Consider the following 17,320-nt stretch of genomic DNA (forward strand, 5'->3'; position numbering starts at 1 on the left):
CATCTCCCTGGTATTTTGTATACTCATCATCAGCATGTCTAGTCGAGTAATGACGTCTGATGTTGTATTCCTTGTGCACCGTAACTTTCTCGGTACATATAAGACACGTCGGGCTGCCTCTGTGCTCAACAAAAACATATGCCGTCTCCCACTTTTCCTGAAATTGTCTGTGCTCGTCACCAACTTTTCTCTTCACGGCAGGTTTTGAGAAAGACATAACTGGGGCTTGCTGACAGGATATATTTTCCTTCCACTTGGTGTCGCTCTGGAATCAAGTTTCAACCGTTGCTAATTCGCGCTGCCCATTATGGTGCGTTCAAGTTGTGCTCGGAAGTCGGACTTTCTGAGGTCCGAGTTGGACATTTCAACTGGAGTCTGAAATCCGAGTCGTTCCAATTTACAACTTCCAACGTAACGGGAACGCACCGTGACTTAACAACAAACGCGACACCGGAAGCTGTCATGAGCCTGCGCTATGGTAGCTCGTAAGTGAAAAATAAAAGCCCAGGGCAAGCGCGGGCCGCACTAACACTAAACTTTGATGTCAAGTAGGGGGCCACAAAATAACGTCCCGCGGGCCGCGAGTTTGAGACCCATGCTTTAAACAGAACACCCCTGTTGAACGTAAAGCCATCTTCATGAATAAAGAGACTTGTATGAGGCTCGAAAACATTGAAAAACCAAAGTAAGTAATGTTTTCACTTTCTGAGCAGGTAATATGAGGGTGTGTCTATACTATTCCACTTTTCTCAAATTCTCTGTGCCTTTTTTATTATTTTAAAATCAACAGCAAGTGGCAACAAATGCAAGTGAAAAGCGTTTGCTTTGGAAATAATATCAAGTGTGCTCACTTCGTTGAAAGCAGGTTGGAGCATTTCCAAAAGTTGAGAGAAGTCGAGGCATCACTTCGTTTAGAAAAAAATACGTGACCCCTCAGTTTTGTGAGTAAACCAACTGCGATGAAGCGTGGCTTTACACCAGGGGCATGTGTCACTGTAATACATGACATCCCCTCTCCACTGACTCCTAACCCTAACCATCTCACTCTGCATACCTAAACCTAACCAAGTGAGTGTGTCGTGTATATCGTGCTGCGGCTGCAGCTACTTGGGGACAAAATGTAGCAAAACATTTATTTAAAGTGGCCATATCATGCTCATTCCAGCTCTATATTCTGGAGCTCCACTAGAGTAGCTTTGTATGATGCACAGTTAAAAAAAAAATCCTCATTTATCTTATACTGGCCGTTGATGCTGCCCCTCAGTTCATCCTCTGAAACAATTGTTTTTAGCTTGTTTTAGCTGTCTCTTTAAGGCCCCCCTCTCTAAAAGCCCACTGCTTTCTTCTGATTGGCCATCTTCCAGAAGTCTGCTGAGGGGAAGCAGTCAGTGCTTTTAGCACCGCCTCATGGAAGAAGAAGTGAAATAAACATCAGAGATGCTTTGCTACAAGGAGAAACTATTTAAGATGTTGCAAGTTACTCCTCTTGATGGTATTACTTGGTGGCAAGGTGGTCAGAGCATTCACATAGTGGTGAACCTTTCTGCATCTTCAGCAGGTATCTCAGGGTCACAAGCATTTTGCCCCCTAGTCTGCACGCTTCACCTGAGTGGGCTAGCAAAGACCAAATTAGCCTTCACCTGCAGAAGGGTTCCAACTGTGGGCTCCCATCAACCACAACTATCTTGAGCTGGTCTCAGCTGCCATGGCTCCCCAATGGCTTGCCTTAGTTGTTTGGGTTCCAACCCCATCTTCTGTAGGAAATAGCACACTGATGTTGCGGGGAAACGACAGCTGCCGACTTCGATGGGAAATAAAGTTGCGTACCATCCTTTGACGAGGGGTTCATCCATCAAATCCTGGTACTTGGCTTTCTTCTGTTGGTGAGAGACGGCTAGTCTGTCCTAACAGGGCACTGTGAGTTTGGCCGCTAAGATAGTTTTTGTTCTCCTAGATAGAAGTACCATGTCTGTTCAGAGTGAGGTTACTGCCACCTCTTCTGGAACGACAAGTCTCTTCTTAAGGTCCACTTGCCTCTCCCAGTCGGAAGCTTGATGCAAAATGGAGCATGGGTTCTTGGCAGTTATTCTTGCCCAAGGAACTTTATCGCCTTCCTTTTTGGAAATTGACAACTTCGGATGGTAATGCCTGGTGTTTCTTGGCTTTGACCTTCTGCAGATCCGTTTATTTGACAATTTCTGTAAGGATCTTGTCGTCACTCCACCTGTATCAGCCTTCTCCCAGTGCTTTGGGACATCCAGTCAAGATGTGATTCAGGGTGCAAAGGAGGAGGGAGGAAAAGAGGAAGGTCAACTTGCCTTGCTTAGTACCCCAGAATTCCTTCCAGGACAACAATTGTTCAAGTGCCTGGTCCCACTGCATCCAATGTCTCTGGCGGGCAAGCCCTACCACTTCTTTTTTAATTTTTCCCCAATTGTACTTCGCCAATTACCTCACTCTTCCGAGCCATTCTGGTCGCTGCTGCACCCCCTCTGCCAATCCAGGGAGGGCTGCAGACTACCACATGCTTCCTCCGATACATGTGGAGTCGCCAGCCGCTTCTTTGCACCTGACAGTGAGGAGTTTCACCAGGGGGATGTAGCACACGGGAGTATCACGCTATTCCCCCCCCCCCCACCAACCAGGTGCCCCGACCAACCAAGCCCTACCGCTTTCACGCAGTGGTCTTCTTCCACTGTCTCTCAGACCCTCTGCACCACTAGTCCTCTCTCGCCTTTGGCATTGGCCTTACTCCATCTCTTGGCATTGTAGTTTCCAATTCCTAGCCATCTGTGACAGACTACCTCAACGATCTTCTGATGTTTCCAGTACACTTCTGTTTCCCTCACTGCTTCCTGGGGCTTCAACTTCCTGCCACACTTAATGGTCTTGTTAGTGTGTCTTCTTGTAAGAAGAAGAAGAAAAAGAACAACAACAACAACAAGGGAAGTGGTGGTAGCGAGAACAAACGGAATGGAATCTGGGTGGTCATGGCATAAATGGCGTTGGAGTCGGAAAGTGAAATTGGAAATGAAAATAAGGTCATGAGAGGGTTTGAAAATAAGAAAAGGAAGAACACATCAAATTTTTCATGCTATTCTAGTCAGTCATTGAGAACAGAGGAGACGTATCTCGTTGGGATGAAAGCTGTGACAAGAGAAGACGGGATTTCCAAGTACTTACGTGATGTCGGAAAGTTTGTAGGAGAACATCTTGGGAGATTTACGATTGCTCAGGATAACTAAAAGTAGGATGGTTATTAATTGTATCTCAGAGCATCAGTGGGATGGAGCCAAAGCAAAGAAGAAGGGAGTGATAAGTGGCGTGCCACTGACACTAGAGGCTGACTCATTTTGGAAAGTTGCAAGTGTGTGTGAGGCAAGAAGAATGACTAGATTCCAAGAAGGGGAGAAGGAGGACAGTAATTCTGTGTGTCTGAGTTTTGAAACGGAATTACCAGAAAGAGTGCACCGTGATTATGTGAGTTACAGGGTGAGGCCATATTAAGAGAGCTCCTCTCAGATGTTTTTGCTGTCAAGAATATGGACATGTTGCTGCAGTATGTAATGGAGTCAGAAGATGAGGGATATTTGGGGAGGACAGCTGCAATGGTGAAGATTATAAAGTTGAGAAAACGCAAACAAAGTGCCTGCAATGCAAGGAAAATCATAATACGGGATCAGCACAATGTCCAAAAAGAATTAAGGAAGAGAAAGTGAGAGCAGAAATGGGACTGTCGTACACCAAAGCTGCTAAGAGAATGGAGAGAAATGACGAGATGGTGAAAGTGCAAAAAACTGGAGCAGAAAAGGAATTGAACTGACCAGAATATCTGCATGGACAAGAAAAGATTTTTGGCATTCATGTCCATGGTCCTTAAATTGTGCTGCTGAAATAAAGGGGAAGTCAGAAACAATCAAGATGGTGCTGGATGGTGCCAGGACATATTTGAATATTTTTGACATATCTGAAGAAGATCTAGATGTTACACTGTGGGAAGGATTTACATCAACTCAGACTGGGTCTGGGTTATAGAATGGACAATGTCGTGAATGGGATCACTTTGGGTGTACAATGAACAAATCCACTCGGAAAAAGTTGGGATGGTATGGAAAATGCAAAAAAAAACAAAAAAGAAGCAGTTATTTCTGAATTAAGTCCATACAAAGGGAGTTTGCCTTCACACCGAAGAAAAGGACATCTTCTTGGTATTGCAATATGAGCTAACCAAACTCTATCCGGTGTTTCACCAAAATCTGTGACCCGTACGTCCTACCAAACTTTGTTTGAGGGCATGCCAAACTAGCCACTATGCAGGCATTATGAAAATGTGTTGCACAGTGACGTACATAAGTAAGGGAAGAAAACACTAGACAACAAACGAGGCGTTTCAGGCAGTGTTTTCTGTTGGAGAGAATAATTCCCTTTGGCATGGACTTTAGGCTTTGTAACACTGCAGATGTTTTACATGCACCTCCCAGCTGTGTAACACACTAAAGCAACGGGAAAACCCCCAAAATATGATATGACCTCTTTAAACAGAAACGGTGGTGCATTAAAAACCCTGTAGTGTTATGCAAGCGTTGCAACTATGGCAGCTGAGAAGGCCACTTTTGCTCTTTTTTTTTAAAGAATTTTCAGAACCTGATGAAATCGGTTTAAATATGGGTTTAATACCATAAAATACTTGTGACAAACATGTTGTCCAATGTCCCCGATTGTTTTATAAACCAAGCAGCAGTGGACGCATTTGTAAAGGACGTTAGCTGGATCCATTGTGTGCACTGCCTTTTTATTTTTGTTTTTATTGATTTATTTAGGACTGCCCCCCCTTTTTTTTTCTCCCCAATTGTACTTGGCCAATTACCCGACTCTTCCGAGCTGCCCCGATCGCTGCTCCACCCCCTCTGCCGATCCGGGGAAGGCTGCAGACTACCACATGCCTCCTCTGATAAATGTGGAGTCGCCAGCTGCTTCTTTTCACCTGACAGTGAGGAGTTTCACCAGGGGGACGTAGCACGAGGGAGGATCACGCTATTCCCCCCACTTCCCCCTCCCCCCCGAACAGGCGCCCTGACCGACCTGGGGAGGCGCTAGTGCAGCGACCAGGACACATATCCACACCCGAGTCCCCACCCGCAAACATGGCCAATTGTGTCTGTCAGGACGCCCGACCAAGCTGGAGGTAACACGGGGATTCGAACCGATGATCCCCGTATTGGTAGGCAGCACAAACCGCCATGAAACCCGGATGCCCCAAGCTGCAGTGGATGCATTTGTAAAGGAAATTAGTTGGATCCATTGTGTGCACTGGCTTTTAATACGGCGAGGTTTATATACTTGTCACTGCTGAGTAACAACTCTGACACACCCGCCAAATGAGAGAGAACGTACCGCAAAGCCCGTTGCACACCATTACACACCGTTTCGAAGAAACATGTCACTCAGCCTGGAAACCGTAGCAAAATGGTGCACATGGTTTTCAGATTCAGTGGGGAGGCTCCTTGGGACTGAAAAGAGTATTTTGGGGAATCGCTTTTTGGAGTTTGTGAGTCGGGGTCATGGAGGATAGGAATCGCGATTCTCACATGAATCGATTTATTTTTTTCCCTCCCAACCCCTAGTCTGTAGAATATGATTTTCTGAATCCTGATTGGTAATCAGCCATTAAAAAAGCCATTGGTAAAGAGCCATTAGATTGCTCTAATTACTGTTGAGTTCACATGGAGAAAGCAGCCAAGTGTGAACTTTTCTCTTTTGATTGCCCGTTTATGCCAGTCGGCTTTCCGTCAGTCTCATGCACCCGTCTCTCAAATGACTGTCTTGAAGTATCTGCCTGCAATATACAATAATGTTGTTTTGATTAAAATATGGCCCCGTGATGGACTGGCGGCCTGTCCAGGGTGTCTCCCCCGCTTGCCACCGAATGACTGCTGGGATAGGCTCCAGCATCCCGCAACCCTCAGTTGGATAAGTGGTTTAGATAATGGAAGGAAAAAAAGGTTTAAGATTGAACTTGCCTCAGGTAGAGAGAGGCACGTTCAGTCCCCACACTGCTCTGCATGCTCCGTCTTCATGGCCAAAGCCCTTGCAGACAGTCACAATCAAATAAAATGCACTAAATTTCCAATAAGCAGTACATCCATTGTGCCAGCATACATCTACAGTCAGTTTAAGTAACACTAGTCTATTTTAAGTTGTAAACTAAACACTGCGTGTCATCATCTGCCAAATATAGTGTCTGACATCACTGAAGTTTCCATTTTGCAACCCACTTTTTCAATAACACCAGCACAAACTGGTTGAAGCAATGGAAAAGCATGCACACTCCCTTACAGCTGTACTAACATGAGCATAAGCTCGGCAAAATACATTTAAAAAAAATGTTGTTGTTCATCCTAGCCTTGTGTAGAGGTAGCACTTCCCTGATGCAGCGTTTGGAAAGCCTTGGGATTCAGGTACCCCGACAATGAAACGGACTGAGGTGATGCTGCATTTGGGAAAGGAATTTTGCCCTGGAGTACTGTCGGTGTGTGTACACAGTTCATCTCCCTTTTTGCTCCAACGCTTTCCCAAACCTTCTCTTGGGCATTCTGGAGGCCTGGCAGGTTATGGATCGTATGTACGTAGTAGTAATTAACAGCACAAATTGTTCCACGCTAGTTTTCGAATTCCAGTAAAAATAGTGGCAGCAGTAACCATTTATTCCGTCTTGAATTGTAAACATATTTTCTGTTGTAAACGGTAAACACTTATTTTCCGGCTAATTTTTGGTCTTGTCTTTGTTGAAACTGTTTGTCTCATCTTCCTCTTATTTTGGAAACAATCAACATTCCCAACATTCCCCACTGACCCTCATTGAGCGGATCCCAGTAAACAGGCCTGAGTGTGTGTGTGTGTGTGTGTGTGTGTGTGTGTGTGTGTGTGTGTGTGTGTGTGTGTGTGTGTGTGTGTGTGTGTGTGTGTGGTGTTGACATGCTGAATGCCACCTTTTCGCAGGGGAAGGAAGCTCAGGTAATAATAGTGCGCACATGGGCACACAAACACAAAGGACAGTCATACTTGTCACCTGCATAATGACCGGAGTCTGGTCTGTCGGAGTTGTCGTCTCTCTCTTCCAATCATCACACTCAGCAGGGAGACAACAGACAAAAACAGCCCCGTAACATTCCTCAGCCAGCAAGCCCTTCGTCACACAGACTGAAGATGTCGTCTTAGCCTGACTGCATTTATGTGCAGTTTGGTGGAGCATAACACCGTACTATATTAGCATGGGTAAGGTGGGTGCACCGTGCCGCCCACTCGAGTAGAACTCCCGAATAAAAATATAGAGCCGGAATGAACTTTCTATGGCCATTGGTGGTGGCCATATGGTGGTTAGCGCTGTTGCCTCACAGCAAGAAGGTCCTGGGTTCAAGCCCCGGGGTTGTCCAACCTTGGGGGTCATCCCAGGTCGTACATTTCATTGTAAGAATACAACTCGTTGTAAGAATAATGTCAAATAAAGTGGAGAAAAATGAGTGATTTACTATCTTGTGGGCTTCCTGAAAGTCCCCCCCCCCTCAACTTAATGAGGTTGTATAACAGTAGAAACTCCTACTGGCAAGGATGACCTTACTTGCAAGTACATTTCCTACAACTGTGGCACAGTGGTTAACATGGTCGCCTCACAGCAATAAGGTCCGGGGATTCGAACCCCGGGGTTGTCGAACCTTGGGGGTCATCCCAGGTCATCCTGTGTGGAGTTTGCATGTTCTCCCCGTGGGTTTCCTCCAGGTGCTCCGGTTTCCTCCCACAGTCCAAAGACGTGTAGGTCAGGTGACTTAGACTTACTAAATTGTCCCTAGATGTGAATATGTCGGCCCTGCAGTGGCCTGTCGGCCTGTCCAGGGTGTTTTCCCGCCTTCCGCCCAGTGACTGGTGGGATAGGCTCCAGCATCCCATGGCCCTAATTAGGATAAGCAGAGTGGAAAATGGATGGATGAAAGGTGGGTGCAGATGAGACCCTTAACCACGGCGGTGTTGCTGACACACCCAATCCACCGAGAGGCATCGCAACATTAGGGTGAGGTGCAGAGATTATCCGATCCAGATGACACCGACAAGTTTCTGCGAGAACAGCCGGCCTGCAAACCAAAGATGTTTCCAATTTAGCTGGTCCGCGTGTCAACCAGTTGGATGGTCCTATTGGATGCAGTTGAATGAGTCTTGTAAACTGGTCATGCACAGTTTAGACAGGCCCACGTCTTTAGAGATGCTCTCAAATAGCAGATAGGTCGAACTCAGCATTATTAGCAGGTACCAAACCACACATTCAGACTTTTACGTCACCATCTACTGATCCATATCACCTTATTCAAGAGATGCCATGAAATGGTTTTCCTTTAAATCAGTGGGGGTTTTTTTCCCCCAGTTTTCATAATGTCTCATGTTAGAATAGCACAGTACTAGACCTACTTCTCAGGAGTTAAAGCTGGCCCTGAGTTATTGTTTAAGAGTAGAGATAGTAGATAATAGAAATAGACATTTTTTGAGTGGACGTGGAAAAAGAATCCGCATTCTTCATCCCATTTACTTTTAGACTTGCAGTATGGAGAGGGAAAACCAGCCCTACGAGGAGAGATTTGAGGATAAAGTCTGAACCAGAGAAGTAACAGTTTGGCTTTCAGGCTTAGATGTGTGGTCTTTTACCAACATTATGAACATAGTTTTGGTCCCAATGGGACAATTATTTTGGGCACTTGTGCACATTAAGACAATTTTCCTCTCAACACTGATCTCCTAATTCACCAGTGGTAAAAATGGAATGCTTTCTAACCTCAGAGCATCGTGCTGTTTTGAGTCAGAATCACAATATTCACATAAGAAATGTAGCTTGAAACAATTTCTGTTGGTGGCAGTGGTGCAGAGACATAATGCCATCGTGCACAGTTTTTACAGTATCTACAGCAACAGCGGGACCTTACTGTGCAAGGTAAACAGACTTGAAGTCTATCCAGTATTCAATGGTTAGCACAGGTAGTAGATACGCTACTTCGCCTTGTATCAGAATAATCTGCTTAGTCCGTCTACAACGCTGAAAATTAACTTTATTCCCGTGCAACCGTTTTTGCAGAGCAAGCAAAATGTATGAATATAAGCAATAGAAAGGAAATATAATTTCATGTCCCTGGTCTCATTCCTTTATTTCTTTTTGATTTTGGTTGTTTATAAGTATGGCTGAAAAGTAAATCAAAAGAAGAAGAAGAACTCTTACTTGTGCGTGGTAAACTCGGGCTGCGTTCAAGACAACTCAGAAGTTGGAGATTTCAAGTGAAACGTTTCTGACTTCTGACGTCACGTGTAAAAAACATGGATGCGCGCAGGCAAATTTGTGATATTGGGCTATACAAATAAAACTGACTCGACAGGTGTCCCGTTGTGTCATCTGGCGGGGATGGGCAACATGATCCGGAAGGGGCCGGTGTGGGTGCAGGTCTTAGTTCGAACCAAGCAGTTACACACCTGATTCTAATAGTCAACCAATGGTCTTTGCTAAGGACCTTGATTTGTGGACTCAGATGTGTCACTGCTTGGTTGGAACAAAGACCTGGACCCACACCGGCCCTTTCTGGATCATGTTGCCCCTCCCTGGTGCTCTGGGGCATTTTTTAGAGCAAGATGATGTTACTTAGCTCAGCAGGGGGTGGGGGGGGGAGTAACTGGCTGACAGATATTATTGGTCTGCTACTACGTTAACCTTTGAATTTCACATGTTGCCATAATGAATGTGAAACATAAAATGGAAATAAACATTACAAACGACGCCATCTTTTTTTGCTCCGCTTTTTCGCGATATGACCGTGCTCATGTCGGCTAAACCGGCTCTGAAACGACACCCGAGTTCCCAACCAGTGATCCCGAGGTCAACGACCAGTCAGTGTTTTTTTTTTTATATACACTACCGTTCAAAAGTTTGGGATCACCCAAACAATTTTGTGTTTTCCATGAAAAGTCACACTTATTCACCACCATATGTTGTGAAATGAATAGAAAATAGAGTCAAGACATTGACAAGGTTAGAAATAATGATTTGTATTTGAAATAAGATTTTTTTTACATCAAACTTTGCTTTCGTCAAAGAATCCTCCATTTGCAGCAATTACAGCATTGCAGACCTTTGGCATTCTAGCTGTTAATTTGTTGAGGTAATCTGGAGAAATTGCACCCCACGCTTCCAGAAGCAGCTCCCACAAGTTGGATTGGTTGGATGGGCACTTCTTTGAGCAGATTTGAGTTTCTGGAGCATCACATTTGTGGGGTCAATTAAACGCTCAAAATGGCCAGAAAAAGAGAACTTTCATCTGAAACTCGACAGTCTATTCTTGTTCTTAGAAATGAAGGCTATTCCATGCGAGAAATTGCTAAGAAATTGAAGATTTCCTACACCGGTGTGTACTACTCCCTTCAGAGGACAGCACAAACAGGCTCTAACCAGAGTAGAAAAAGAAGTGGGAGGCCGCGTTGCACAACTGAGCAAGAAGATAAGTACATTAGAGTCTCTAGTTTGAGAAACAGACGCCTCACAGGTCCCCAACTGGCATCTTCATTAAATAGTACCTGTTAGAGCCTGTTTGTGCTGTCCTCTGAAGGGAGTAGTACACACCGGTGTAGGAAATCTTCAATTTCTTAGCAATTTCTCGCATGGAATAGCCTTCATTTCTAAGAACAAGAATAGACTGTCGAGTTTCAGATGAAAGTTCTCTTTTTCTGGCCATTTTGAGCGTTTAATTGACCCCACAAATGTGATGCTCCAGAAACTCAATCTGCTCAAAGAAGTGCCCATCCAACCAATCCAACTTGTGGGAGCTGCTTCTGGAAGCGTGGGGTGCAATTTCTCCAGATTACCTCAACAAATTAACAGCTAGAATGCCAAAGGTCTGCAATGCTGTAATTGCTGCAAATGGAGGATTCTTTGACGAAAGCAAAGTTTGATGTAAAAAAAATCTTATTTCAAATACAAATCATTATTTCTAACCTTGTCAATGTCTTGACTCTATTTTCTATTCATTTCACAACATATGGTGGTGAATAAGTGTGACTTTTCATGGAAAACACGAAATTGTTTGGGTGATCCCAAACTTTTGAACGGTAGTGTATATATAATTTCACAAGTCCAACGAGTTCGGAGTCGTCTTGAACGCAGCATAAGTGTCATCCATGCGGTGTAATCACACCTCTTCACGCTGTGAGGACACCGTTGACTTTGTGGCTCGGCTCTGCTGAACCGTTTCCGGGCTGCTGGCTTATTTGCTTTAACAACGCCTGAGCGTCGCTCTTGTCCTGCTCCTCTCGGAGCAGCAGAGATAGAAGAAGAAAAAAAAGAAAAGAAGAAAAGACCCCAAAAAAAAGGGAGGGGGGGGGGGAATGGAGACGGAAACCGATCTCTGCTCTGGAGTCAGCCAGGTGTAACTGATGGCCCGGTTGTCATAGCAACCATCAACCACCTGACAGGTAGAGTGTAAATAACAGCAGCAGCGGGAGGAAGTGGAGAGGGTCCGGAGGAAAAACCAGAGCCGAACGCAACGAAGAGCAGAGGAGGACAGAATTATGGGAGGTGAACGAGTTAAAGAGGGGACGGTGTTCTGGTGTGCGTGCTCGTCTTTTCACGGGAAGTGAAGAGTTTGTACCGGCGGCGGCTCAAACATAACGTTGGTTCACGGTCAAGATACTGATCTCTGACTTTCCAACACTCATTATGACACATGGAAACGGACTGAGACAAACCCCGTCACCTTCTGTCTGTGTGTGTGTGTGTGTGTGTGTGTGTGTGTGTGTGTGTGTGTGTGTGTGTGTGTGTGTGAGAGAGAGAGAGAGAGAGAGAGAGAGGATGATGAAGTTTCTGTGTGTGTGTGTGTGTGTGTTTGTGTGTGTTTGTGTGTGAGAGAGAGAGAGAGAGAGAGAGGATGATTAAGTTTGTGTGTTTGTGTGTGTGTGTGTGTATGTGAGAGAGCGAGAGGATGATTAGGTTTCTGTGTGTGTGTGTGTGAGAGAGAGAGAGAGGATGATTAGGTTTCTGTGTGTGTGTGTTTGTGTGTGTGTGTGTGTGTATGTGAGAGAGGATGATTAGGTTTCTGTGTGTGCGCGTGTGTGTGTGTGTGTGTGTGTGTGCGTGTGTTTGGGGTGGTTGGACGGTATATGTTACCAAACATCAAAGACACTGAGATGAGAAACTATAAATACACTCAACTGTTGAAACTGCTCATTCAACTGAGACTGATGGTGGGTGTGTGTGTGTGTGTGTGTGTGTGTGTGTGTGTGTGTGTGTAAAGATAAGAGAATAGCTCAGTAACTGGTTTCTTCTACCCTTGCCTGATTAGTTAAATAGACAGTTATATGCTTCTGCCCATCTTTCTATCTATCCACCTGTCTGTCTTTCTATCTATCTATCTATCCACCTCTGTCTGTCTATCTATCCATCTCTGTCTTTCTATCTATCATCTATCTATCTATCCATCTATCTTTCTATCATCTATCTATCTATCAATCTATCTATCATCTATCTATCTATCTATCCATCTATCTATCCATCTATCATCTATCTATCTATCCATCTCTGTCTTTCTATCTATCATCTATCTATCTATCCATCTATCATCTATCTATCTATCCATCTCTGTCTTTCTATCTATCCATCTATCATCTATCTATCTATCTATCCATCTATCATCTATCTATCTATCCATCTCTGTCTTTCTATCTATCATCTATCTATCTATCTATCCATCTATCATCTATCCATCTGTCTGTCTTTCTATCTATCCATCCATCTATCTATCTATCCGTCTGTCATCAAAGTGTTTTAGGGCAGGATTTATGACTCGGAATATTGGGTTGAACTAAATGTAATGGAATATTTGGTTGCACGTCGGCATACTATTTTGGTACTTGTGAGCGTCCCTGTCTGTATAAGCTGACCATCAAAAAAAAAAAAAACCTCCTAGGAACCAAGCTTGTGGTGAGAGTAGAGAATTTGTACAGCTGTCCTCCCTCCCAGGAGCTTTCAAGTGGCTGCCAGAGCGTAGGAGCTGCAGAGGAAGGTGAGCTGGTTGGGAAGTGTCCATGATTATTTTCTTTGGCCGGGGTTTTAAGCCGTCAGCGGGACGGGCCAAGCGGCCCAGCAGGAGCCCTGGTAGCCACTTTGATATAAGAATGCAAACCCCGCGAGCACGCCCATAACGCCCCGTTAGCCCCGCACAAAGTGGTGCTGTGGGCCCGAGGAGGCTTTAGGGATGGGTCGGGATGAAGTCAATCTCATCAGCTTTCCTCGGACAGCTCTGATGTATGGGAGGTGTCGCTTTGTCTCCCTATCTCTTGTGTCGGCCCCGCTATCTGATCGGCCCTTTATTTACTCGGCCCATCCTTATCTTGCCACCTCTCTGTTTGCCTGTCCACACCGCAGAGTTTAGAAGGTGGAGGCGGAGAGAGAGAGAGAGAAATGACAGATATTTAGAGAAAGCAGATACATGCAGACGGACAGAAAAATACATATGATGAAAGACAGACCTCAAACCCTCTGGGGCCTACAGATTGTGAGAGAATGGAAAAAGGGCAGCGAGTGATAAGACAGAAGAGAGAGAATTTATGAGACAAAGGGGAGAGAGAGAAATAGGAGGGAGAGAAATGGGAGGGAGAAAGAAACGGAGGGAGAGAGAAATAGAGCGAGGGAGAGAAATAGAGCGAGGGATGGAGAGAAATAGAGCGAGGGATGGAGAGAAATAGAGCGAGGGAGGGAGCGAAATAGGGAGAGAGGTAAGCAAGGTTATTGGTAGTAGAATGATGTGTTTGTTTAGGGTTTGTTGACTGCGTGTGTGTGTGTGTGTGGGGGGGGGTATAAAACACTTCTGGCTACACATACCTTGGCACTTCTTACATCATAAATGAATGTTTTTTGACCTGTGAAACCTTCTGTGGCCGCTGGTGTGTTTTCTGTGGGGGCGAGTGGCATGGAAATGACGCTAGGTGCTTGTTGATGTTGTCACAAATGCAAGGTTGGCGGTCAGAGAGTTGTGTGTGGTTGTTGTGTGTGCCGGTATACGTGTGCGCGCGTGTGTTTTCGCTCAGTCTCTCACCACACTCACTCAAACAAAATAGCTGACTATTTATAAATGCTCAACTTGTTTAGTCTGACGAAGGTATGAATATTCAGCGTTGTAGGCTGCAGTTAAGGGAAGCCAAGCCAAAGATGTGGTGGACTGCTATTAGGCCTGAGAATACACACACCCTTGGGGCTGAAAGGCGTAGCTACTCGAATAAAGCAGGTCCGCCAATCATACAGTTTTGCCTCATTTGCACAGAGAATGACACCGATGTATGTCAGCTGTAGCTTTCCTTTCTCATCACTCACACTTCTGAACATCTGCCACCAGCGGCTGTCACACATCATCTCGGGGCCTGCAGCTAGTTTATAACCATTAACAGGACTAATTGGAAGTGTGCTCACTTCTGCAGCAACACTGCACCCTGACTTATTTAACACAATCCTTCTGCAAGCCCCTTCACTCGTCTGGGACTGTTTAAACCACGAGTGCCGTGCAACTTTTGATTTGTTCAACATTTCAAATTTTGAAATTGGTCCCAATTCCACTTTTTAACTTGTTTTTTGGGGGGAAAAATCTCCACAGAAATAAACTCCAGAATGTTGGGAATCTGTAATTGGAGGGGACTAATGATTAGCGCCCTCATAAACTACAACTGAACCTCCAGACACGGCAAACGCAGAACAGTCAGCCTTTATTAGCCCATATTACCACCCACGATTACTCTGTGATGCTATGTTAAACAAGTCTTGAGAAATATTGAGACATTTAAATAGTGACGTCACATTAAAATGACCTTGTCGTTGAACGTATCCAAACATTTAACACACAACAGTGTGTGTGTTTGTTCTGTAAGCATTCTCATATTGTTAAAGACTAGCTGTCCACAATAGTCTGAGATGTAATATTTATCTGTGTTGACTCAGGATCACAGATGCTGATGTTGCAGCTTGGTACTTGTTCTACAGCACAGTGTCTTTGATCTATGCTCAATAATCCAGGTAAGAGACTCAAAGAAGGTTGAATCAGTTCATCTGGATACACCGTAATAAACTTTGTATCCAGATGAGATCAAAGAAGGTTCAATCAGTTCATCTGGGTACAACGTTGTATCCAGATGAACTGATTCAACCTTCTTTGATCTACGGAACAATGTTTCCATATCCAACTTTTTATTTGGCTTACCCACGTGTTCACGTTATAGTCAGCTGCGAGATATTCATTACAACACTGCCCTCTACTGGCCGGAGAGTGGACACATGTTTCCCCTCCCCATTTCAATATTTATTTCAACTTATTCTTGACAGTGCAACCGAGATGGAATAGTATAAAAACAGAACACACAACGTCAAACAAACAATTCTCGGGAAGCAAAAAAAACGAGTTTCTTACAATTTCATGGGTCCTATGTAGTTGAATTGTTACTTTGAGTCGCATTTCGCTGTGGTTTCTCAGAATATATTTTTCTGCCCTCTCGAGGACAAAAGATTTACGAACAGAAAATAAACACGCAATGAAACCTACAGCTAGTAATCCGTGTTACAGTGGTTTCGGACAACAGTAAAGAAAACAAAAACAAACAAAAAGAAGTAAACTTGTGGAGTGATGGAGGAGGTCAGTGTTCAAAGTCACCATGCAAGAGTGTGAGCAAATGTTTATGCTATGCGTATTCACAGCACAGGTATTAAAACAGGAGTCCGAGTTTCCACGGGGAGCTGTGTGAATGTGTGTCTGTATGTCCATCTGCATTTGTCTAGGAGTCCTCTTCTCTGTTGATACTGCTGCCATCGTCCGTCCACATGCTAACCCTAACCCTCCTCTTCCTCATCCCTTTCTTGACTCTGCACCTCTTCCTTCTCTAGCAGGTCTTCCTCCTCTGAGTTTTTGATCTCCTGGCTCTCCCTTTCTCTCCGCAATTGTATCTGGCCAATTACCCCGCTCTTTTTGAGCCACCCCAGTCGCTGCTCCACCCCCTCTCTGCCAATCCGGGGGGCACCCCGACCGACCAGAGGAGGCGCTAGTGCAGCGACCAGGACAAATACCCACATCCAACTTCCCACCCGCAGACACGGCCAACTGTGTCTGTGGAGACGCCCGACCAAGCCGGAGGTAACACAGGGATTCGACCTGGCGATCAAGCCTGTGTTGGTAGGCAACGGAATAGACCGCTACGCAACCCGGGTGCCCTCTCCCTTTCTCTCTTATCCCCTCATCTTTCTTGGGGCTGGGGTGCTGCGGAGACATTGCCTGTTCTGGCTCTGCTTTGGTGCCCTTGGCCTCTGACGTCTTACTGTGGTCCTTTCTCCATGCAGTCCAGACTTTCCAGCAGGTAGTCCACCTTGCTTTTGATATGGGTCAACTCATGCTTAATGGTCTGCAGCTCATCTACTTTCACTTTTCTCTCAAAGTCCAGAAGCAGAAAGCGATGCATCATACATGTAAGCACACCTGCAGGGTAACCCTTTATGTCACACCACCGGTGGTATGGCGTCGGTATCCGGACCCCGGGTAATACTTCCGGTGACATATCTGATGATGAGGGCCTGAGGACCTTTCAGGACATTTTCAAATCACCTACTGTCTCACCTAATGCTTTCTTTAGCCATCCATCCATTATCAAAACCGCTCATCCTGCTTAGGGTCACGGGGATGCTGGAGCCTATCCCAGCAGTCATTGGGTGGCAGGCAGGGAGACACTCTGGACAGGCCGCCAGGCCATTACAGGGCCCACACATTCAAACCTAGGGACAATGTAGTATGGTCGATTCGATTCATCTCACCTACATGTCTTTGGACTGTGGGAGGAAACCAGACCACCCGGAGGAAACCCACAGGGAGAACATGCAAACCCCACACAGGATGACCTGGGATGACCCCCAAGGTTGGATAACCCCGGGGTTCGAACCCCCGGACCTTATTGCTGTGAGGCGACCATGTTAACCACTGTGCCACCGTCTTAGGAAATGTACTTGCAATTAAGGTCATCCTTGCCAGTAGGAGTTTCTACTGTTATACAGCCTCATTAAGTTGGGGGGGGGGACTTTCAGGAAGCCCACAAGGTAGTAAATCACTAATTTTTCTCCACTTTATTTGACATTCTTACGAGTTGTATTCTTACATTGAAATGTGGCTTCTGCATTTAACCATCCTATTGTATAGGAGCAGTGGGCAGCTGCAGCATCCAGGGACCAACTCCAGTTCTTCTTTCCATTGCCTTGTTCAGGGGCACAGGTAGGAGTATT

The sequence above is a fragment of the Lampris incognitus genome, chromosome 17 (genome assembly GCF_029633865.1).
Source record: "Lampris incognitus isolate fLamInc1 chromosome 17, fLamInc1.hap2, whole genome shotgun sequence".
NCBI lineage: Eukaryota > Metazoa > Chordata > Actinopteri > Lampriformes > Lampridae > Lampris > Lampris incognitus.